Raw genomic sequence first — 26,397 nt, 5'->3', positions numbered from 1 at the left:
CTGCAGAAGAAAACTCCAAAGGAAATCCATGAATGTATGATGCAAACATTGAATGACAAATGCCTATCATACTTCCCTGTTTAGTACAAATGAAAAATAGGGCGTGGAGGGGGATTTTATTGTTGAAGAAAATGATTTTATGAAATATAAAATGAAGGGAAGGAGGGGGATAAATTTAATTTGATAAAGATCAATTGTAAAATCTCAAGTGAATTATCTATGTTACAATGTTAATATCAATATTGATGTAGTTGATGTAAGTTATAAAATGAATAAAGAATTAAAATAAAGAAAACTCCAAAGGAAATCCATGAATGTATGATGCAAACATTGAATGACAAATGCCTATCATACTCCACAATGAAGAAGTGGTATGCAAACTTTCAGTCAGGAGATTTCGAGACCGAAGATGCAAGCAAGGTCTGGGATGCCTCAAACAATGTTGGCTCCTGAAATTGTTGACCTTGATCTGATTATGGCAGATCAGCAAATATCAGATAAAACAATTGCTGAGATGTTACAGATATCCATGGACTGTGCTGGGTGCATAATCCATGAGCAGCTGGCTCTGCATTCAACTGGGTGCCCAAATATTTGAATGCTGATGAGAAACAACATCAATGGATTCTCCCAAATGAAACATGGTTACACCACTATGATTCTGAAACAAAACAACAGTCCATGCAATGGTGTCTCTCAGGTTCTCCAAGGCCAAGGAAATTCAAGACCCAAAAGTCAGCAGGAAAGTTCATGACCACAGTGTTTTGGGATCAGGAAGGTGCTGTAATGACTATTCTCGAAAAGGCCAGTTAATGCAAACTACTACTGTAACTTGTGCCAATTAAAGGAGGCAGTGAAAGAAATAAAAAAGAGAGGGAAGGTGCAGAAAGGAGTTCACCCTGCTCACAAGGTTGGCAAAACAATGGATGCTTTGATGCAGTTTAGGTTTCAGTGAATAGAGCATCTACCCTACTCACCAAATCTTGCTCCATCTGACTATTTTCTGTTTCCAAACCTTAAAGAGTCTTGAAAAAGTGACAGTTTTTGAGTGATTCAGAGGTGAGTGCAGCAGCGGAGCAATATTTCAGTGACCAGACAGAGTATTTTTTGGAAGGGTTACAGAAACTTCAGACATGATATGCCAAATATGTTGAACTTAGGGGTGAATATGTGGAATAACATTCTAAGTTTCATGGCTCCATATCATGCTCTTCTTGGTTGGGCTGAGAGCACCTCTTCATGATGGATGGGATGGGATGACTTCCCTATGGGGGTGGGCTGGGGAAGCTGGGTCTCTTCAGGTTGGAGGGGAGACAGCTCAGGGGGGATGTGGTGGATGTCTGTGGGATGATGAGTGGAGTGGAGGGGCTGGATGTGGATCGCTTGTTCAATCTTTCCAAGGGTACTGGGAATGGGGGGGCATGTGATAAAACTACTAGGTGGTGGATTTGGAACAGACAGAGAGGATGTTTCTTCACATGGCATGTGCTTGAACTCTGAAGTTTGTTGCCGGAGAGTGTGGTGGAATCAGATTAGCGGGGTCTGAAAAAGGTTTGGATGGTTTCCTGGAAGAGAAGTCCCTGGGCCATTGTTGGGATGATTTGGCGAAATCTACTGCTTATTCCTAGGATAATCATCATAAAATCTGTTTTATTACTTGGGATTTAGCTAGGGACTTGGGACCTGGATTGGCCACTGTTGGAAACAGGATACTGAGCTTGATGGGCCTTCGGTCTGTCCCAGTATGGCAATTCTTATGTACCACTATATCTCCAATTCGATTCAAAGCAGTGTACAAAAAAATTAGAAAAAGTTTGCAAAGAGTAATTACCAGATAATCAAAGGTGAGCTCATGATGCCATTTATATTTGACATTTTTTAAAAGCTGGATATAATAAAACCTTGCTCTTATTGTGTCTCATGGAGCCTGTGTTGATTGGGAACATTACTACAACTACTTATGGTTTCTATAACGCAGCAAGATAGACAAGGGCTGATGTAAAAGATATTGAACTGAAACATGACTGAAGACTGGATTCGAATGACTTCTTGTAAATAGTTTTAGAAAGCATGAAACTGCAACTCGGATTTCAAGTAAAGTTAAAATTGTCAATGTTCATTAGTCTTGATTTATTTCAATTAAGTGAAAGACTGTATGAAGTGAATGAGCACCAGGGAAAATTGTCCTCCAGACTACCAGAGTAAGTCTGACCCCCCCTGACCTGCGCCCAACTTGAAAATCTTGAGCTTTGCTTTACAGATCATGGCTAGGGTAACCTACCCAAAGAGCTTAGCCAATGCCCAAGTGAGTGAGTGAGATCAGGGTTGCAAAAATGGTGCCCAACCACTTGGGGGTGAAAGAATTAATTTTTTTCCTTGGACAGAGAGAGCATAATATCTGAAATCATAGAAACATAGAAACATAGAAATAGACGGCAGATAAGGGCCCACGGCCCATCTAGTCTGCCCACCTTAATGTCCCTCCCCTACCTTTGCCCTGTGAAGAGATCCCATGTGCCGATCCCATTTGGCCTTAAAATCAGGCACGCTGCTGGCCTCAATCACCTGTAGTGGAAGACTATTCCAGCGATCAACCACTCTTTCAGTGAAAAAGAATTTCCTGGTGTCACCTCGTAGTTTCCCGCCCCTGATTTTCAACGGATGCCCTCTTGTTGTCGTGGGACCCTTGAAAAAGAAGATATCTTCCTCCGCCTCGATGCGGCCCGTAAGATACTTGAACGTCTCGATCATGTCCCCCCTCTCTCTGCGCTCCTCGAGCGAGTATAGCTGTAATTTGTCAAGCCGTTTTTCGTATGGTAGATCCTTGAGTCCCGAGACCATCCGGGTGGCCATTCTTTGCACCGACTCCAGTCTCAGCACATCCTTGCGATAATGCGGCCTCCAGAATTGCACACAGTATTCCAGGTGGGGCCTCACCATGGATCTATACAATGGCATAATGACTTCCGCCTTACGACTGACGAAACCCCTTCGTATGCAGCCCATGATTTGTCTTGCCTTGGACGAAGCCTGCTCCACTTGATTGGCAGACTTCATGTCCTCACTGACGATTACCCCCAAGTCTCGTTCTGCTACCGTTTTTGTTAGGATCTCGCCATTAAGGGTATAAGACTTGCATGGATTCTGGCTGCCCAGGTGCATAACTTTGCATTTTTTGGCATTGAAGTTGAGTTGCCATGTCCTAGACCATCGCTCCAGTAGGAGTAGGTCGTGCATCATGTTGTCGGGCACTGAATCTTCGTCTGTTGTGCATTTGCCCACTACATAAATCGAATATGGATTACAATTCACTGACTTGTTGCAGGAGCCAGAGTGGAAAGATCGTGATGAAAATTATCACTAAGAACTGTGAGGCTGTGAGGACAAGTGAGGACAAAGTCAGGTTTGAGAAAAGCCTAAAAAAGATGGCACTCGTTCCCACCGGCGGGAAATATCACTGGAGAAGGAGCAGATTGCTGGCACAATTTTGGTTTCAGTGGGAGGGCTGTGATGATATCATCACATGGAGCAGAGAGGCTTCCATTGCGAGAGCGAGACAAGGAGTTGGGGCCTGTGCCCATTACTCCAATGCACATGTGGAAAGCGAACAGAGTGGAGGAGCTAGGAGTATCTGCGAATCATAAATTGTGATCAGTCCTATCATGACACGTCAGTTATTAGCCTGGGTCAAGATCTCAGTGGAAGATTGGAGCCTTATCAGGAGAATCATATGTAGCAGATGCAATACTTGCAAGGATGTGATATACACAGGTAATGTGTGATGAGTTGCAAGTTCTTCTGTAAAAATGCCAGAATCAGCACCCCTTACTCGAGTGAAGATACTTCTGGATTATGATGGGAAAGTCAGCCCTGGGGTATCAAAACCCAGAACTCTCTTCTAGATAATGATGGGGAATTGGTTTGAGAGATGACAAACAGGGGAAGTCCCCTCCGAATTGGAGAGCCTGAGGAGCAAAGGCCAACTTGCTGCAACAGACCAGAGGAGCGGAGAGATCACTGTATGAAATTCTCAAGTTCAAGGTTGAGGGATGTAGAAAGCCTTGGGGTACCCAAACCTACCACCCGCCAATCCTGCAGGTATGCAGAAAGACCAATAACCCATGAGATGAGGAAGATAACACAAGGCGGAGAACAATGGAGATCAGGGAAGTGTACCTGAGGCATGAGGAGCTGCTGAGGAGATTTCTCCCACTGCCATACCATTGCATTTAAGGAGTCCGTTCCATATAAGCAGGGCCTTGAAAGATAAGGTGCATTTCCAAATATCTAGAGAGTAGACTACCTCATCCACAGATGGTGTTCCAGAACTTGTGTTTTTTTAAGTTCAAAATGTTTATTGGTTTTATATAATAAACAGTAAAATATCAAGTACGAGCAGAGTCATTGCATATAACAAGAACAGAAAACAATCTGCAATACATATCACAATCAAGGTATAAACAACAGAAATGCAAGTACCATAGACAAAATAACTATGCAGAGAAAATTAGAAAAGAAATAAAATGAATCAAGCTGCCAAGAGATTAAAGTCATAGAATTACAGCGATACACAGAATTCAGTTAAAGGCGTCCAGAGTTGCTCATGTTTATGCACATGACCACATTTCACCGCATGACATCTTTCATATCTCATTATTAAACATACTTCATGCCACCACAAGTTGTAAGACATGTTATCAGCATTTTTCCAGTTGGATACAATAAGTTTGAGAGCTATGATCAATAAACAACGCAATAATTTTGCTGATGACTCATCAAGTGGAGAATTTAAACCCATATTGCCATAAATCAAAATGGCTAAGGTAATAGGTTCCTGGATATCAAAAATTTTGGATATAGTGTCCCATATGGAATGCCAAAAAGTTTTGATCGCTGCACAGTGGAAGATTAGATGTTCAAGAGTGCCAATATCATTATGGCAGGACCAACATGTATTGTCTTCATGATTTGGTAACTTAGATAATTTATATGGGGTCCAATACGCACGGTGTAATAAATAGAACATTGTTTGAGATATGGCAGCAGAGTGTAATACTGAGAGGGATTCTTTCCAAACCTTTTTCCAATTATCCAGTTCAATAGATGTCCCTATAACATTAGCCCAAGTTACTTGAACCCCCAACACTGAAACATCTTTGTACATCCATATTGTTTTATACCACAGTGCAGATTGGCTTTTCTGTTTTTTTTGTATGAACATACACAAAGATAGAATAGAAGGAGTATCAGATCAACTTGTGTTTGGCTCTGGGGGAAGTAGACATAACATAACATAAAAATCCACTTGTATACCGCCATACCTATCAGTTCTAGGTGGTTAAAAAAACAACAACCCAAAACTATACAAGCATAGCAGATAACAAACTCATTTATAAAATTTGTCAAACAGGTAAGTCTTCACCATCTTTTTAAAAACCTGATAAGAGCCAGAAGCATATCAATTTACCAACACTCCTATCTCAGGATGCTACCTGATAAGCCAGGATTCACTGAAAAAAATTGCTTATATATAAAACCTTTTACTGAAGGAAATATAAATATACTAAGCTTGCACAGTGATAATTTTCTTTCTGTGAACTTGAAATGATCAATAAGATAATTTGGCACAAGGCATTTTAACACAAAAGCATCCCATTTTTAAAACGTGCCTCAGCTGGAAGCCAATGCAGCATCTGATTAATATTTTGTTACGTGTTCAGATGTTTTCAAATTAAAAATCAATCGAACCGCTGTATTCTGGATAAGCTGCAGCCTTTAAATATTCCTTTTTTGAGAGGCTAAATAGAGATATTACAATGGTCTAAAAGACTCACAAATCAGAGACTGTACAAGAAGTGGATCGATTTTTTGCTCCGTCAAAAATTACAAAGACTAGGGGACACTCAATGAAGTTACAGGGAAATATTTTTAAAAACCAATAGGAGGAGATTTTTTTTCACTCAGAGAATAGTTAAGCTCTGGAACGCGTTGACAGAAGATGTGGTAAGTGTGGATAGTGTAGCTGGTTTTAAGAAAGGTTTGGACAAATTCCTGGAAGAAAAGTCCATAGTCTGTTATTGAGAAAGACAAGGAGGAAGCCAATGCTTGCCCTGTATTGGTAGCATGGAATATTGCCTCCTTTTTGGCATTTCAGAGGTAAACTTCTCTTAGAAGCAAGGAAAGACAGATTCTCGCTCGAGCGTCTGTGCCAGAACGCTCAGCTGACCGTTCCATCTGCCATCTTGGATCCTCCCTGTAAGGCTATTCTTATGTTCTTAAGCTTGAATGCAGAGAAATCAAAATAAGCCCTAATTGTCCAAAGCATGGAAAAGCATTTCTTTACCAAAACTCCCAGTGGTGTTTCAGAATGGACTGTGCAGATCTCAGGCATTGACAGACTGGTCCAGAATGCTGAGGCTGGATGTGTCCGCAATGATGTTGGAGATTATCCTTCCCAGACGGCTGCTGGGGATGGAGATGTGAAATAGATGGGCACTCCCCTCCCCAGGAAATATCTGTGCAAAAAAGCTGAAGTAGAAAAGCTGCCCAAACTGAGCAGGACAGATCGCTACCTCAGGTGCCTGTTGTAGGGATTATGGTGGCTATGGTATCCATATGTCCCACTCCAGATGATAAGGGCATGGGGGAGATCCTACAGGTAGCATGGATCCGGGAAGTGATCTTCAACTGGATGAGACCTGATCGGTCCTACAGGTCTTATAGTCCTGAGAATTCCAGCTATCATGATTAAGTATATCATCAGTGGTTGGACTGGCAAATTGGATGGTCCATTAGCAAGCACTTTGTAGAGGTGGTAGACAGATACCACTCCAGAAAATTCTATAGTGTCACCCGCACCCTACCAGGGGGCACAACAGTGAAAAAGCCTGACCTTTTATGGTATGGGTGAGAAAAGTTAACAGTGTGTTGAAAAGAAATATTATAACCTGAGTTCTGTGGAAAAGAAACTGCCCCGGGAAGAACAAAATATGTCTGATTAAAAGTAAAATGTTTTTGAGCAAAATGACAAATGAAAATGTCATGCATGTTGTATTGAAGAAAGAAATATTGTGACATGGATTATGAGACTGTGGAAAGTAATGCAAAGTGAAATTTGCCCTCTGAAGACCGAGGAAAAATGATTTCCAGAAAGTACAAGGAAATCATTTTTTCTTAACTGAGGGGAGAGTGCTTCTGCTACAGATTAGGAGGCAGAAGATTTTCTGGGAGTCACTAAGAAATGCTTGTGTGTGTGTATGGGGGGGGGAGTGGTAAAGGAAATATAAGGGAGGTGCTGAGAAACATAGAAACATGACGGCAGATCTCAGGCCCAAATGGCCCATCTAGTCTGCCCATCCCAAGAACGTGTGCTGGTATGGCTAGTCTTAGTTTGGGGCGCTGGCCTTTGACCAGAGGACCACCACGTGAACGGACTGCTGGGCATGATGGGCCACTGGTCTGACTCAGCAGCGGCAATTCTTATGTTCTTATGCTAGCCGCAGTGACCATTATCTCCTCCTCTTCCTATTGGCTAAGGTTCTTAACATTTGCATCTCCTCTTCCTATAGGCTAAGGCTCTTTGAACCTGTATTATGAGGTCATAGAGCTGCCCATCCGCAGTAACCATTATCTCTTTCTCTCTCTGAGAGATCCCAAGTGCCTATCTCAGTCCCTCTTGAATTCAGATACAGTCTCTGTCTCCATCACCTCTTCCGGGAGACTGTTCCATGCATCTGCCACCCTTTCTATAAAAAAGCATTTTCTTAGATTACTCTGGAGCCTATCACCTCTTAGCATCATCCTATGCCATCTCATTCCAGAGCTTCCTTTCCAATGAAAGAGACTCAACTCATGCACATTTAGATGATGCGGTATATAAACTTAAGGTTTAGATTAGATTAGATTAGATTAGATTAGATTATGTAGGTATTTAAATGTCTCTATCATATCTCCCCTCTCCCGCCTTTCCTCCAAAGTATACAGATTGAGATCTTTAAGTCTGTCCCTATACGCCTTATCACAAAGGCCACACACCATTTCAGTAGCCTTCCTCTACTAAGAACTGGGATGTGTGATTATCCTGATCTCCTGCCAGAACCCAAATATTGAGGAACACTCCAGGGAGTGTCAGCTGGTGGAGATAAAAATCCAAGTGGAATTGCCAGAATGCAATACTGTGGTGTGTTTAATTCAGCTTGGAGAGGAAGAAATAGCCATGGGATGAAGGAAGAGAGCGAGACCAGGAGCAGCTCACAAGGAAAATCAAATCAAGGGGACCTTATACCCCAAAGACTGTTGCCAGGATGGGACAGAAAAGGGAGGACACTGATCTCAGATGGTTAAAAAAAAAAAAAAAAAGAGTGATTGTTAGTTCTGCTTATAGCAAATTCCAGACTGAGGGTTTCAACAAAGAAGTGCCTCTGGGCTGATGAACGAGGTTAGAACCCGGTATAAAAAGGATTTTGTTAGTAAAGAGATTGGGAACATGACAAAGGAGTTATTGAAAGTGACTTGCGCTGGAAATGTGAATGAAGAATTGCTTTGAGGAACTTTTGTAAATACAGTGGAACCTCGTTTTGCGAGTGTTTTGCAAGACAAGCAAAATACTCCTGCAAACCTTAACTCGCAAAACGAGCACGGTCCCGCTAAACATGCAACCCCCCCCCTCCCCCGCTCGAACCGGCATCGCACCCCCCACCCGCGAACGCCCCCCTGCAAGAACTGCATCGCACCCCCGTGCTGGAAACAGCATCCGCCCGCCCGCCCACCCACCCAAACAAGCTCCTTACCCCTATCTGCTGTGTGCCGGTGCCATTTAAGGAAAGATCCCGCCTCTTGCCTGGGCTGAGCCTTGAGCATCTGTGCATGCTCAAGGCCTTCTGACTCTCATTCTCTCCGAACGGGGTGTTCACGGGCAGGGGGGGTGCGATGCCGGTTTGAGTGGAGGTGGGGGGGTGGTGATGGAGCAACGCCGGTTGCCTCGGGGGGCGGGGAGGAGGTGGAACGAATCAAAGCGAGTTTCCCTTACTTCCTATGGGGAAACTCGCTTTGATATATGAACAATTTGGTTTACGAGCATGCTTCTGGAACGAATTATGCTCGTAAACCAAGGTTCCACTGTAGTTTGAAATTGTTACCTGTGACTCAAATTTTGAAGTAAAGTTCAAATTATCAATTTTTTCATCAGTTTTGACTTGACTTTTTTTTTTTACAATTTACTAAAAGACTGTGTGAAGTGATTGAACAACAGGGAAAATTATTCAGCTTGTCGGAGTAAGTCTGGCTCTGACCTGTGCCCAGCTCATAAATCAGACTTTTGTATTCATAGATCTTGGTCCTAGTACTTGACCCAAAGATTTAACTGATGCCCAAAGACATTATAAGAGTTACATATAAGAACATCCTCAGTGCATAACATAAAGTTCTACTTGCATATCTCTACCTATACTGCCTATTAGGGGGTAGGAATATTGCTTACTCAGACAAGACAATGCAGGAGAGGCACTTGGGGTAGGGTTGCCAGATTTTAACTATAGTAAAATCTAGACCCAATAGAACCGCCCCCAAACCTGCCCAGTCTCACCTCCAATCCCACCCTAGCACCACCCAGCCCCGCCTCCCGGTGCCTGCTCTCGTCAGGCAGGAGGAAACCCATGCATGAGCGGATGCCACCCGATGACGTGCGCGTGACATCATTGCGTGGCATCCAGACATGCACAGATTTCCGCCTGCCCGATGCAATGTAGAGGAGGCTTATCAAATCCCAGACAAAGTGCTGGGTTTTGAGAAGCTGTCCGGACCCCTGGACGTGTCCTCGAAAAGGAGGACAAGTTCGGGGATATCCGTACGTCCGGTAACCCTAACTTGGGGGGAGGGGGAGCCTTGATACTGGTTACCTGACCAGCAGTTATTCTGGACTGACAGATAACCTAAAGGTTAGTTAACCAGGACTCTACGATAAAACAATCTAGGACAGAAAAGTTAAAATGATTAAGTTCCAAGTTTATTTAATCTTTGATATACGGTTTACAATAATCAAATTATTGTTAAAATAAAAACAAAAATTGGAAAATAAAAATTTTATTACATAGGACTATATTTAATGTGGGGATGGGGAGGTATGTTATGTGATTTAATGGGTTTATTCCTGATGAATGGGATGGGTGGGGGAGGGGACTTTTTATATGCAGTTGACAATAATTGTTAGAATGTCAAGTGATTTGTACGAATTATCTGATTGAATATTGTACACTTGCTGCAAGAGTTAAAACTGAATAAAGAATTTAAAAAAATAAAAAATAAAAATTGGAGGGGCGACAAAACAAATAGACTTACTGGTACAAAAAGGAAAAGTGGGAAAAGGTGAGAGGTTAAATGCAATGAGAAAATAAAATCTTAAAAAAGGAGGGAAGAGAGGGAGGGGCTTAGACACCTTCATGGTTTTGGGAAGCATACAGTACAAGATCATATGTGTTCATGATCAGGAGAGCTGTCAACTCTACGCTGAATATCGGACGTGATGCTAAGAGCACTAGCTGTGTGTTTTCTTTCTCTCAAGAGAGGACTGAAACAAAGGTCATGTTGACCACAAGTTTCTGTGTTATCATATAAATGGCCCCTATTAGCACATCACAGAGATAACAACATTTCTTTCTTCAAACTACAGCTTTGAAATATATGATCCTGTGAGGCCAGGAAATGAGAGTTTAGCTTGCAGGAGAGAAACCTCTGGGTATTTTGTGGGTTTTTTTTCCTTTCTTTCTTAGTCTTCTGAGTTTCCAGAACCGCAGGACAGAATCGATAACAAAAACATTGCCCAATTGTTCAAAAGGCAGCAAATCTGTGCTTTGTTATGGTATTCTAGTCACTGAGCACTTCAGAGGAGTATAATTTGAAATAATAGAACCACCTGAATCTTTTGATAACATGGAAATCAACTTTTTTCAAGTCTGAAAATGAGTTAGGAGATCACAGAACATTTTTTTTTTTAAATGATAAATCATATACATTAGTAAAAGATATTCTAGTTCACAATGGTGATAGAGAGAAGGTGCTTTCTTAGAGTAATTGAATTTCATATTTTCTACCAGGATTTCAAAGCAAAGCCGAGGATCCTATTTACTGTGCTAAACCACATTTGTGTTTTAGTGCAGGAATTAAAATGCATCAACTAACCTCCCCCCACCCCACCCCACCCCACACACACACTTTACAAAGCCGCCACTGTAGTAACTGCCCCAAAAACTCAGAGATTTAAAGGGCTGCAGAGCTTGGCTATGCGGGTTTGGAAAAGGAGGGGAGGGTAAGGCATGTTAAAAACTGGCTAACACATAGAGGGTCTTTTACTAAAGCTCCCAATGTTGTACTTAGCACATCTTAACGGCAAATGCAAATGCTGTGTGCTAATTATTGAGGACATGCCGAGTGGCCTCAGTCATTAGCATGCGTAAACTTCCTGGGGGATGCACAAAACTTGCCGATCGTCTAACGGTCGTCCAGTGATCGACTGAATTGGATTCCCTGACCCGATGCACAAAACTGCTTTCTACTGTGTTTCTCCGAGCGCTCGCTCAATCTCCAAACCGAGCATGTTAATGAGGGGAATAGTATTGAAATGCCATTCAAAGTAGGCGCGCAATCGATGCACCAAAAGGGATTCAAGATAAGGTTGGATAAGTTCCTAAAGGAACAGAACATACGCAAGTAAGGCTAGACTCAAATAGGGCACTGGTCTTTGACCTAAGGGCTGCCGCGTGAGAGGACTGCTGGTCGCGATGGACCACTGGTCTGACCCCGCAGCGGCAAATCTTATGTTCTTAAGTTCAAGCAGAAGAAGTGATACCGATCGGGTTTGCCGATCAAAAAAAAGAGTGATCGGTGAAGACCAGTCGCTCACTATCCTTGCCGACTCTTCTGCCCTGAAAAAGTAATAGAATCAGTATCGAAGTTATACAGTGACACTTTAAAAACGATTAAAAAACTATAATATGCTATAAAAAAATATTTAAAAAACCCAATATAGATATACACAAGAACTTATGCGTGTGCTATACACTTGTATCATGTGTGCATTGTGAGCGCATGTGTTTAAAGCGTGTGTTCAGGTTCTGTTCAATGCATTTCCATTATCAGCGTACACCCCAAAAAAAATGTAAGGGATAGTGGTGGATGGGGGTGATCACAAATCTTTTCTTTCCAAAAAATAGGGCCATCACTATATATAACATCCTCTTTTTATGTTACCCATAGTAAACTGCAACCACCCCGCTCCCCCCCCCCCCCTCCTTATGGGCTCGATGGTTGAATGGATATAATGTCACAGGGTCACATTGTCTGCTTCGCACTTCACGGCACATGAAGCCACAGAGCATCATGGGATAGTTATAAAGCTCCATCCAACGGCTTCAACAGCTGCCACCAACTCCCAAGACAAGGAAAATTTCTTCCGGCATTCCTTATATTGCATTTTTTTTTACAACAACAATGCTTTGCGACCGACACCTTCGATGTGCCCCGATGATGTGCATGAATAAACCACACCTATGAAAGATACACAGCATGTGCGTGCATACATCACATCAAGAACCAACAAGAATAATCTGTGCATGTGTTTAAATCGTTCTCACAGCGATCGATCAGATCGCTGCAGGGCATGTGTCCGCTCAAATAGTTTGCAAGTAAACTCGGTTGCACACCAGTTGCTCGGCAAAAATCAGCCAGAGAATTGGCCAACAGCGATCCAGCCGGTAGTACCGACTGACTTTTGTGCATCTAGTGAGAAGGCACTTAGCCCTTCTTACTAAGGATGGGCTGTGTAAACAACAATGCAACTATCAGTTAAAGCACTTGGAGAGACACAGAGATCAACAATTTCCGTGGCTGCCATGCCAGAGTACCTGAGACTCTGTAGGGACAAAATGTCTTTAGAATAAACCAGCTTAAAACCTTATTATTTGTTAAGGCTTTTTATTAGCTTTATGGGGAAGGCTATTTTAGCGCTCTGTTAATATGTTTTTATGACAATGTGTGATGAGACTGTATTGCTATGTTTTGTATGTATTTCAGTTGTGTATGTTATATTGTTATCCACTTAGTTTGTAAATAAAAATACATAGAAACATGACGGCAGATAAAGGCCAAATGGCCCATCCAGTCTGCCCATCCGCAGTAACCATCATCTCTTCCTCTCTCTAAGAACATAAGAATTGCCGCTGCTTCTGGGTCAGACCAGTGGTCCATCATGTCCAGCAGTCTACTCACGCGGCGGCTCTCTGGTCAAAGACCAGCGCCCTAACTGAGACTGAGACTAGCCCTACCAGCGTACGTCTTTGTTCAGCAGGAACTTGTCTAACTTTGTCTTGAAAATCTGGAGGGTGTTTTCCCCTATAACAGCCTCCGGAAGAGCGTTCCAGTTTTCCACCACTCTCTGGGTGAAGAAGAACTTCCTTACATTCGTATGGAATCTATCCCCTTTCAACTTTAGAGAGTGCCCTCACATTCTCCCTACCTTGGAGAGGGTGAACAACCTGTCTTTATCTACTAAGTCTATTCCCTTCAGTATCTTGAATGTTTCGATCATGTCCCCTCTCAATCTCCTCTGTTCTAGGGAGAAGAGGCCCAATTTCTCTAATCTTTCACTGTACGGCAGCTCCTCCAACCCCTTAACCATCTTAGTTGCTCTTCTCTGGACCCTTTCGAGTAGTACCGTGTCCTTGTTCATATACGGCGACCAGTGCTGTATGCAGTACTCCAGGTGAGGGCGTACCATGGCCCAGTACAGTGGCATGATAACCTTCTCCAATCTGTTCGTGATCCCCTTCTTTATCATTCCTAGCATTCTGTTCGCCCTTTTCGCCACCGCCGCACATTGATCCCACATTCCTATCCCAGGCTTGCTTGAATTCAGACACAGTCTCTGTCTCCACCACCTTTCCTGGGAGACGGTTCCACGCATCTACCACCCTTTCTGAAAAAAAAAGTATTTCCTTAGATTACTCCGGAGCCTATAACCTCTTAACTTCATCCTATGCCCTCTCATTGCAGAGTTTCCTTTCAAATGAAAGGAACTCGACTCATGCGCATTTACATTATGTAGGTATTTAAATGTCTCTTATCATATCTCCCCTCTCCCACCTTTCCTCCAAAGTATACAGACTGAGATATTTAAGTCTGTCCCTATATGCCTACAGCCGGTACCATCATGACTGTCTGAAGATAAATCGGCTGTTGCCTCTTCATATATTTTTTACTTGGGGAGTTGGTTGGGGAGGGTTCTTTGAGTGCATTTTATGTTTTTTCACACTGATTTGTTATTATTATTATCACCTTCAATTGGGGTTTGATTTACGCACACAAGAGGCCACCAGTGATGGTGTGCAGGCAAAGGTTTTGTACCTTTGTCTTATACTGTGAAGCGCCAGTTGTTCTCCTTTCGCTGATCCTCACACTGAGGTGGCATCTATCACTGTTGACTTAGCCTTATTATTATTATTATTTATTTAATTCAGATGTGTTATACTGCATTTGCACTCTCAGAACCCTTAGACTAGTGTTTGCCTTATTGGTTGTAACAACAAAAGTATAGCATGTAGCAGGTACCCTGCACTGAATGTTCTGTGCAGTTCCCACCCATTCTCTATTTCCCAGCCTCATGACAACATACAGTTCACTCACAAATTTAGGCAAGGAGCGTGTGGTGCAGGGGTTAAAAGCTACAGCTAAAAGGATGTAGAAGATGAAAGAGTTAGGCAAACAGGAAACAACCACAACAACCGCCTACCTCACTGGTTTGGGTTCAATTACAGGATGGCAAAAAGGTCTTCAAAGCCCTAATTACATACAATATTTGTGAATGTCCAGCTTTGGCTCATCTCATTTTTCTTTGAGTCACGCTAATAAGATTACACACAGAGTGCACTTGTTTACATATCCCTCCTTAATATCTTGTCGTTACAAGAAGTTCCTTGAGAGAACCCTCTCATTTCAGGCCGCCAAACTGAATTTATGGCTTGGAAAAATTATGTTAGAGGTCTCTGGTTACAACTGGAAAAATGTCTGTATGATCCAACTCACCTAGCCTACACTCTATCTATCCCTCTACGGACTAAGGATAAACAACAACCCGTTTTCTATTCCACTCACGATGTGCTTAAAGCCTACGACAACTTGTTTGAAATTAAATGGCATGAATCTCGTCATATTTTGCTGTGGCATAATGATCATATCAAGATACAGGACAGATCACTTGATTGGAAGTTGTGGCAGAATTGTGGCATTTGGACTCTTCAAGATTTAATAAAGAATTTCCAATGGATGTCCTTTATGGACCTTCACACTCGTTACCACTTGCCCCCTCATCAACAATACCATTGGATACAGCTGAGACACTGTTTGACCGCTCTTTATCCGGATGTGAGGAAATTGGGAACTACTCCGACATTGATCTCTCAAACATCGTTAATTAATAACAATAAAAAAGGAGTTTCCTCGAGATGGTATATCCTATTGAGAAAGTCTTCGACTTATTCCTTGTCGAAGGTGACGAATGCATATGGCATGGAGACTTGGGACTAGCATTAGAGGATGAAACTTGGCAAGCTGTCTGGAAAAATTTGTTTAAATCCTCTCGAGCTGCCAGCATTCTTCAAAGATATTAATAGGATGGAGTCATCCCAGAGGGAGGTTATTAAAATGGTCCATGGTCTACATCAGAAGGCATATGGGGACAGATTTAAAGATCTTAATATGTATACTTTGGAGGAAAGGAGGGAGAGTTATGATAAAGATGTTTAAATACCTACATGCTCAAAAATCAAGCCACTATATCTACTACAAAAATGCAAATCCAAATTTCAAGTATTAGAATATAATCCCAATCTTGGACCCACTCTTATTTAAATGTGGGAAATATACTGCCGATTGATACAGCTGGCAAAAAACTTTTTACATTTTAAATTTTTGTATGGACCTTCAGAATCCAACCAGGCACAGCATCCTTCTGGTTGTTTACATCTCCATCGGTCCAACTTTTATTGAATTCTTAAGAACATAAGAACATAAGCAATGCCTCTGCTGGGTCAGACCTGAGGTCCATCGTGCCCAGCAGTCTGCTCACGCGGCGGTCCAACAGGTCCAGGACCTGTGCAGTAATCCTCTATCTATACCCCTCTATCCCCTTTTCCAGCAGGAAATTTCTTGAACCCCAGTACTGTACTCTGCCCTATTACACCCTCTGGAAGCGCATTCCAGGTGTCCACCACACGTTGGGTAAAGAAGAACTTCCTAGCATTTATTTTGAATTTGTCCCCTTTCAACTTTTCCGAATGCCCTCTTGTTCTTTTATTTTTTGAAAGTTTGAAGAATCTGTCCCTCTCTACTCTCTCTATGCCCTTCATGATCTTGTAAGTCTCTATCATATCCCCTCTAAGTCTCCTCTTCTCCAGGGAAAAAAGAGACCCAGTTTCTCCAATCTCTCAGCATATGAAAGGTTTTCCAAACCTTTTATCAGATGTGTCGCTCTCCTCTGAACTCTCTCGAGTATCGCCATATCCTTCTTAAGGTACAGCGACCAATATTGGACGCAGTACTCCAGATGCGGGCGCACCATCGCTCGATACAACAGCAGGATAACTTCTTTCGCTCTGCTTGTAATACCCTTCTTGATTATGCCTAGCATTCTGTTTGCCTTCTTAGCGGCCGCTGCGCACTGTGCCGTCGGCTTCATTGTCATGTCCACCATTACTCTCAAGTCCCTTTCTTGGGTAATCTCAGTCAATAACATCCCTCCCATCGTACCTCGTACCTCGGGTTTTCATACTCTCTTTTGGCTAAATGTGATTTTTTTTTTAATCTTGTCATTCTTCCTGTCATTAAATAAACTTCATTCATAAAATAACCATCACTTAGGGCTCCTTTTACTAAGGTGTGCTAGCATTTTTAGCGCACACAGATTAGCGTGCGCTAACCCTGCGCTATGTGGCTAGAACTAACACCAGCTCAATGCTGGCATTAGCGTCTAGCGTGTGCTATTCCGTTCGTTAAAGCCCTAACGCAGCTTAGTAAAAGGAGCCCTTCTCTTTAGGATTATTCTTCAGTGCAAATAGTTATCTTCCATTAAGCCACCTCTCCTGACTTGCATGTTTCACTGGATGCTTTCTTCAGGGTCGAGGGGAACTAAAACATTTGAGGGAGCTGCCATCCGCCATAAATCTGCTTTAAATACCTACATGACATAAATGTGGATGAACTACAAAAACACCCAATAGAGGAATACTGAAAAATAGTAGCAAGAGAGAAAGTCTCCCCTGACCCAATTTGGGTAAGGGGGGAAGAGACAGTCCTGAGAAACAAATGCATTTTTGTGTGTGAATGGGGAGTTCTCAGTCCCACAGCCCGCAAATGGGGAAACACCGTTCCAAATGCTCAGCTGCCACAATCGGTTCACAGTCATTCACGCCAACATTTGAGCCCAGACAATTGCATGAAAGACTGCAGAGCGCTGCTGGAAAAGTTAATTTTAAAGAGCTCCGAGGGTGTGTGTGAGGGGGGAGCTCCCCCAGTTTACTTAATAGTGTTTGCGCTGTCATTGGGGGGTTGTTTGGGGGGTTAGAACCCCCCATTATAGAGGCAGCGCAAACAGTATGAAGTAAAGTGTGGGGGGGTTCCCCCCACCCCCTGTCAGAGCTCTTTAAAATTAACTTTTTCGGCGGCGTGCTGGAGTCTTGCTCCCAATTGTCTGGGCTGAAATGTTGGCGCGGCTTTTGTCCCGTCACTGCCACAATCATACGCCCAACAGGGTGAAACATCCTTGGAAAACCCCAATTACTGAAATATGTGATTGAACTAGTGCTCAAACTGGTGTGCTAAAAGTGAATCAAACAAATAAATAAATAAATAATCAAATAATTTGTTAGGCTAGCTCTGCCCTCTGACCCGAGGGTACACAGCAGCCAAAGTTCATCCAAGCCAAACAAAATCACAAGCTGGACAAGCAAATAATGCAAAACGAGTGCGGTCCTTTTCTTCTCCACAAAATCTAAAGTAAGATCACATAGCCTGCATTTCATAAGTCCGTCCAACGGGGCTCTGCTTCAAGAGTTTACCACCCCCTTCCTCAGGAACCGGCACTGCTATCAAAGCTCGCTCTCCAGAAAGTCACAGCAAATTGTAGTCAGGCAAAGTTGAAAATGGTGCTGGCCAGGGGCTGTCTCTCCCCCCTTACCTGAATTGGGTCAGGGGAGACTTTCTCTCTTGTTATAAATGTGGATAAGGCAAGTCTCTTTCAATTGAAAGGAAGCTCTGGAATGAGGGGGGCACAGGATGAGGGTGAAAGAAGCATAGTCAGAAGTAACCTCGGAAAATACTTTTTTCACGGAAAGGCTAATGAATGCTTGGAACGGCCTCCCAGTGGAGGTGGTGGAGATGAAGACCGTATCTGAATTCAAGACAGCTTGGGACAAGTATGTTGGATCCCTAAGGGAGAGGAGGGGATAGTAGATGGCATGGTTGGGGAGGGAATAGTAGATGACAGGAATTGGTGGGAAAAGAGTGGGGAGGGTGGTAAAACAGTTAACATATATTAACTGCAACATACATTAACTGCAAAACACAAACACCGAAGCACAGTGTGCCTTCAGTATGTGGGTGGTCAATAGATGAAATTGTTTCTATGAAATGAGAAGAATTGGTGGGAAAAGAGTAGGAAGGGTGGTAAACAGTTAACGTATTAACTTGTTGTTAGGAGCCATCAACTTGTGCTTGAATCCAACAACTTGATGAATTGCAGATCTAAAAAGAAAATGGTTTTGTGCTAGTCCGGAAAGGTCTTCCAGTGTCATCCCCATGGTTGTTTTCAACATGTCCAGCCATCTGACTGCAGGTCATCCTCTTCGCTTGGTTCCTTCGATCTTCCTCTAAACATGATGTCCTTCTCCAGTGATCTCTCTCTTCTGATGCTGTGACCAAAATAAGACAGTCGTAACTTTATCATTTGGTTGGCTCACAATGGCGAGTTTGAGCCAATCAGGGCCTTTGGCCCCTCCCACTGCGTGCCAAGATGCATTGTGGGGGGAAGCCCCATCATTTGCAGCATACAGCCCTGTAGACAGGAGGAAGTGAGCTTCCCTTCTGCCGTTTTCTCATCCAAAGGTACAGGGGGGGCCAGGGATGTGGGAAGTGGGCCCAGGAATGTTAGGGGGATGTGGGGGGGAAGGCAGAGATGTCAGGAGATGTTGGTGGATGTCCAAGGTATCAGGGGGACATAAGGAATGGGAGGGAGATGTGGGGATGTCAGGGGAAGAAGTGTAGAGCTCTGCGGCTCAGCAGATCCTGGCAGGGGGAATCCCCATCAGCTGAGCAACCAGGAATCCCCAAAACCAACTCAGCTGATGGGGATTCCTCTGAGCAATCAGCTGATGGGAAGCCTACAAGTTTTTGGGGTGTTTCACTCTTTGGGTGGTGGGAGGGGGTCATGACCACTGGGGGACTAGGGGGGGGGGGGTCATTACTTAAATCCTCCAGTGGCCTTCTTGTTAGTTTGGGCACCTTTGTGGAACTTAGACGCAACTGTCTAACTTGGTGTCTTAAGTTCCCTCTAGGAAAGCTTTGATTATGGCTGGGATACATCCAGGTTGAAGTCCACCTGATTCCCACCCATAACACACCTTCCAACATACATACCCCTTTGCTCTCTGGACACACAGCAGTTTAGAAGTGCAGCTGCACATCCAGAAAGTTGGTTTTGATTATCGGCACTTGGACGTCCCTGATATTAGGACTTATTAGGATGTAGAATTCCTATGAGTGTAAGAGCTTTTACAGCAGTGGTCTGCAACAAAAAACCCTTATGCAGCTTGATAAAAGGATATTGTCTAATAAAAGTATTATTTTATTGTCTTTCTCTTTATTACATTTTATCTAAAATAAGGCTTACTACTGTACGTAGTTGGTTTATTGTAAAAATTATTAATATTGAAAACACAATGGAATAATAGTATTTATTATCTGTAGATGTTAATGCTGGCAGTATGGTAGACTTTAATGCCCAATTTATGAAAACAATAAGATACAGAATGTGGCATGTCTGCATTAAAAATAGCAGGGTCATACTAATGTGCTTTTCATCAGGGTTGTTTTTTCTCCTAAGGTTGGTTACCATGGGGAAGACTGATTAACTTTATCTCCTGACTTCTCAGACTGAAGATACATTGGCATAAGAGTCAATTTGTTAAATTATGCAAGCTCAGTTTTACATAGAACTTTGAGATGGGAATTGAGACATCCAGGTCAGGACATGCTCAGGTCTATAGGTATTTTACAAAAGGCTCAGCTGAATACAGAGGGTTTGTAAAATACATATAAGGAAGTACAGGAAAAAGCAGCTTCTTGGCATGTTCCTTGTGTAAATGTCAGCACATATACAGTACTTAATACACATAGAAGTGGCAATTTTGCAACTTCCAAGAATAACAATGGTCTGGTAATAAAAAAAGGCTAGGATAATTTCTAAAAGAGAAGTCTATAGGCCATTATTGAGATGGCTTGGGGAAATCCACTGCTTATTCCTAGGATAAACATCATAAAATCTGTTTTACTACTTGGGATCCAGTATAGGTGCTTGGGACTGGGTAGGCCACTGTTGGAAACAGGATACTGGGCTTGATGGGCCTTCGGTCTGTCCCAGTGTGGCAATTCTTATGTTCTTAACATGAGCCAAGTATAGGACAATCAAGCCATTGTGACATCACTGATGAGTTTGACTCTTAGGCATTGGTGGAATGAGGCTTTATGACATCACCATCTCAGCTCTGGAATGTTGCTACTCATTGGGTTTCTGCCTGGTACTTGGGACCTGGGTTGGCCACTGTTGGAAACAGGATTCTGGGCTTGATGGACCTGCAGTCTGTAACAGTATGGCAATTCTTATGTTCTTATGTACATACTGGGTCAGACTAATAGGTCATCAAGTCCAGTAGCCTATTGTCCAGAGTGGCCAATCCAGGTCACGAGTACCTGGCAGAATCCCAAATAGTAACACTCCATATCAATTCCAGGGCAAGTAGTGGCTTTCCCCATGTATAGAGGGGTTCTAATTATTTTCCAAAGAGGTAATATTACTATTTTAATTTAAAGAAATTAAAAAAATAGAAAATAGAAACAATTCATTATTTATCTATCAATATATTCATATCTCAGAATTCTCTGAATAAAATTGAAAGATTCTACATCATGAAAGGTCCTCACCAACAATTCCAAAAAGGTATGATAGAAAGGAGAAATCTCACACAGACATTTAAAAAATTGATATTCTACAACATTCAAACTGTCTTATTTGCTCTGTTCCAACCAGTTTTACCCTCCATGGGCTTTGTCAGGGAGCATCATCATCCCACATATAAGAGGGTTTAATAGATATTTAATTCCACATTAGTTATTTTTGCCTAAAAATATATATATGTGGAGGGGCATAATCGAAAGGAATGTCTAAGTCCGTTCTTGTCCAAGTCGTCCAAAGTAAAAAATAGCTTAGGACACATTTTCGAAAAATACGTACAAATTATTTTCCGTTTCGAAAATCGTCTAAGTATATGTCCTGCCGATCTGATCGTCCAAGCTGCTAAATCGTCCATCTTTATACCACATTTTCGTCCAAGCCAAAAACGCCTAGAACAAGCCATGTTGGACGTGGGAGGGTTCTGTAAAGTGATGGACTGAACACCCAGATATGGCTCCTAAATAGTGGGATAACTTACAGGGCACTGCTGTGAACTTCACAGAAAGGGTGCCGTGTCATCATCTTACTACAGCTCCCTTATAGGTCATGGTGAGCCCCTCAAACTACCCCCAGAATCCCCTAGACCCACTTATCTACCACCCCAATAGCCCTTATGGCTACAGGAGCCACTTATATGCCAGTACAAAAGGGTATTGGGGGTGTATAGGGGAGTGCACATGTTTCAATATCAATGCAGTGATTACAGGGGCTTATGGGCATGGGTCCTCCTCTCCATGGGTCCCTAACCCACCCCCAAGATGGCTTAAGATGCCTTTGTGCAGGACGACTAGGCTTTCCTATGCCAGGCTGCCAGGTGATGATGGGCTGGAGACACAATTTTCAAGTTGTGATTAATATTTTTATGGGGGTGGGGCGGGGTCGGTGATCACTGGGGTAGTGTGTGGTGATCTGTATTATGTGTTTGCAGTGCCTATCTGGTGACATTAGGTGGGATTTTGTGACTTAGACCATGTTTTAAATGGTCTAAGTTACAACGTACAAGTTCCGTCTATGCTGTGCTGTATAACTTTCGGTTATACATGCAGTATGACTAAGTCTAAGCCTGACAAAAAATATATATATAATAGCAAGTGGAATATTAATAAGAAACACCACCAAAATATATTCCAGTAAATATATACTGGAATATATTTTGGTGGTGTTTCTTAAGTCTAAGCCTGCCCACGTCCCGCCCAAATCCCACCCTCAACATTCCTCCTGAAATGCCCCGTTTAGCTATGGTCGTTCAGCGGTACTGTGAAGGCCTAGGTCATTTTTAAATACATCCAAAACCCGGTTTTATTATCGGCACTTGGACGTTTTTGACTGATGATCGTCTAAGTGCCAACTTAGGCTGGTTTTTGGACGTTTTTCTCTTTCAATTATGAACCCCATACTGTATATCTCAGCCCAACTTGTGGGATCACTGTGTTCAGAAATTTCTCATTGAGAGTTGCTAAATAAGTAACACTGGTAACATCAAAGTTGAAAGCTTCACCAAGAAATCTGTTGAATCCCGAAGATTAAAAAAAACAACAACAAAAAACTCTCTACATAAAAACAGTCCACATAAATTGAGAGGAGCTTACTTGAAACTCTTCGGTCTCCCAAGTGGCTTAAAAAATGTTTCATGAATTGTGGAAAGCAGATAGATAACCAGAATCTTCGAATGTTCTACGTTCCAAAAATTGGAACTCATGTTTGGTCATAAAACCATGATCAAAACCCTCTAGGGCTAATTCTTTAATTTGATTTTCAAAACTATATTTAGGTCCTCTTCCATTTTTCTTTAATCAGATTGAATTAAAAGTTGATGAAACATTTCATTTTCATAATCACATTTATTTAAAAATACCACTGCTTTGCTTTTATCTGCCTGGTGAATCACTAAACTGGAATTGGCTTTCAATGTCATGAGGGCCTGATGTTCATATTTAGAATAATAAAACTGCTAATATCTGTTTATAGTATCCTCCAAGTTTACAATGAACCTCAATATCAATTGTTTTAAAGTATAAAGTATTGGGCTCATAGAAGCTGGAGGTGACCATTTAGATTTGATCCTAACCACAGAAATATCTTCAGCAATGGGTTCTCTGTGTACAAAAGATTCCTTAAAATGTAAAGATCTAAAAAAGTCTCTCCAAGTCAACTCGTAACTGAAAACTTTCAATATATTTGGATGAAACAAAAAAAAGACCTTTTTGCAACACTTGTTCCTTCAAGACATGGTCAAAGTGGTTGATTACTACTCTTTCATGCTTTTCTAGGACTTTGTTAGACAATTTTGCTCTGGTCTCTCCCTTTCCCTTATTTTTGTGTCCCTATCTGTCTAAAAAATTTGTCTTCAGTGCTAGATATATCTAAGAAACCTGTAGTGTCCTCAAAATCTGTTGATTTTGATTTTCTTTTTATATCGGCTGACATGGTCTGGATGCAACCATGCCTATATTGATTGCTTTTTATAATCGTCTTCATTTCGCTTGTACTTTTTAAATCTTGTTGTGTTGTAATTCAGCCCTAAGTTAGTCAGTCTTCTTCCTCAATTCCACATGTTGTTTCACAAAATCATCTGCTGCTAATATATTCTTCAATTCCTGAAGTTGTTCATCTAAACTGACCTGTAAGGCCAAAGTGTTTCCCTGGGTTTTCTCTATGATCAATACCGTGAGGTTCAGGGAAAATTTATTCAGCATACCTACCCATTTGTTCAAAAAGTTTCTAGCGTCCAGAATTAATCTTGGCTCTTTCACTATCAGGAGACTTTTTTTGCAGTATTTCAATAATATTGTCCCATGTAGATCAGCTCTCACCAGCTGTTTTGATACACTGAGAAACTTGTCCCAGGTTGAGCTTCCCTTCTCATTTACCGTAATTGGAAGGTGGAAGAATATCAGATTCAAAATCCGATCCAAAGCTAAAGTCACTTTGCCATGATTGGGCTGCCATCAAAATTGCACTATGGGCTCCTTTTACGAAGCTGCGTTAGCGGTTTAATGTGCGTAATAGCGCGTGATAATTTGCCGGCTGCACTAGCCACTACCGTCTCCTCTTGAGCAGGCGGTAGTTTTTTGGCTAGCGCGGGGGTTAGCACACATTAAAAAGGTGCGTGCAATAAAGCCACTAACACGGCTTCGTAAAAGGAACCCTATGGCTTCAAATAGCAAAATCCCCCCCAACCCTCCCCCCCAAAAAACCAGCATATAGAAAGGTAAAAATTCCAAACAATATACAAATCTCTATTTGTGAAAAAAGCTAATGTAGTGTCACCACCATTGAGAATATTGACCATTTAGCCCTACTCTGTTTTTTATCTTTTAACCGGTTCTTAATCCATAATAGAACATTACCTCCTATCCTATGACTTTTTAATTTCTTTCATGAGGTACTTTGGCAAATGTCTTTTGAAATCTAGATACACAGTATCAACTGGCTAACCCTTATTTACATTTTAATTACCCCTTCAAAGAAATGCAGTAGATTGTTGGTGAGGCAAGATTTCCCTTGACTAAATCCATATTGGCTTTGTCTCATTAATCCATGCTCACTAGTGTATAATTTCCCAGCTTGCCTATGGAACCCTTTTTAAAATTTGGCATTACATTGGCCACCCTCCAGTCTTCTGGTACCATGCTGGATTTTAAAGATAAATCATAAATTATTAATAGCTCTGCAAATTAATTTTTCAATTCTGTCAGTGTACCGGGATGTAAACTATCCAGTCCAAGCAATTTGCTACTCATCAGTTTGGCAAATTGCCCTATTACATCTTCTAGTGATACAGAGATATGTTTCAGTTTCTCTGACTCATCAGCACTGAATAGCATTTCTGGCATTGGTATCTCCCCCACATCTTCCTCGTTGAAGATCAAAGCATTAATTTAATCTTGCCATAGCCCTGTCTTTCCTGAGTGTTCCTTTAACTCTTCGGTCATATAGCAGTCCAATTGATTCTTTTCCCAGCTTCTTGCTTCTAATATACCTAAAAAAGTTTTTACTATGGGATTTTGCCTCCAACACAATCTTCTTTTCAAGGTCTCTGCCATTCCCTATGCTATTTCCTATTATTTTTCTGAAGGATTTTCTTTTGACTCTATTAGCTTCCTTCACCTCTCTTGTTAACCATACCGGCTGCTGTTTGACCTTCTTTCCTCCTTTTTTAATATATGGAATATATCTGGTCTGGGCTTCCAGGATGGTATTTTTGAACAGCATCCACACCTAATGTAAATTGTTGACCTTTACAGGTGTTTTTCTAGCGGCCTCTTTTACAAAGCTGCACTAGCGGCTGCCGCGCAGCAACAGCCCCGAAGACCTTTAAATCTCTATGAGCTTCGGGGCCGCTAGCGCGGCTTTGTAAAAGAGGCTGTAGGTTTCTTTTTTTACCAGTCCCCTCATGTAATTATAGTCTCTAAAAATGTGTGCGGAAATATTTTAGCGTGTGACTGAAAAGTAGGCGTGGCCAAGGGAGGGGCAGGGGCATTCACTATAGATATGTGCAGTATTATGGAATCCAGGGGATCGTTGCATTCAAAGATTTATACCAGGTTTCAGTTAATATGAATCCTCTTGCCCAAAGTTGGGTGCAAATCCCGGTGCAACACTATCCTATAAATGGCGCCCAACTCAAAGTGTAAAGCTGGGCATCCAATTTTATAGAATTAGAGAGAAAATAGTATCTTATAAATACAGACATCTCTTTACATTTATACAAGTATACAGTATATCACTAAAGAAATCACTATATAAAAAAATACAATCCTAACAAACTGACTTTTGCTCAGCAAAATAATTTTCACACAGTATTTTCTTTATAGGCTTGGAAATGGCCCTGAAAAAAAAAAAAATGGATTATTTATTGGTTCTGAAACTTTTTATATGAACAATATACGAGTTATCCAAACATATATAGATGAATTTTTGAGATAACATTGCTCTCTCCTTTAGAACAAGAAAAAGCAAGAAACATGTTCTATATAACAAATGCTCGCTCAGAAACAAGGTTTCCACCTATCATCTCATTTGTTTTCCAGAAGGGTCACTCTATCAGCGTATGCGTAATATATCTGTATGCCTGTGTTTACACAAAAGCCATTACTCATAAATGCCAAGAGATAATACATCGT

Source organism: Geotrypetes seraphini, chromosome 3, assembly GCF_902459505.1.
Source record: "Geotrypetes seraphini chromosome 3, aGeoSer1.1, whole genome shotgun sequence".
Classification (NCBI taxonomy): Eukaryota; Metazoa; Chordata; class Amphibia; order Gymnophiona; family Dermophiidae; genus Geotrypetes; species Geotrypetes seraphini.
This window is presented reverse-complemented; position numbering follows the sequence as displayed.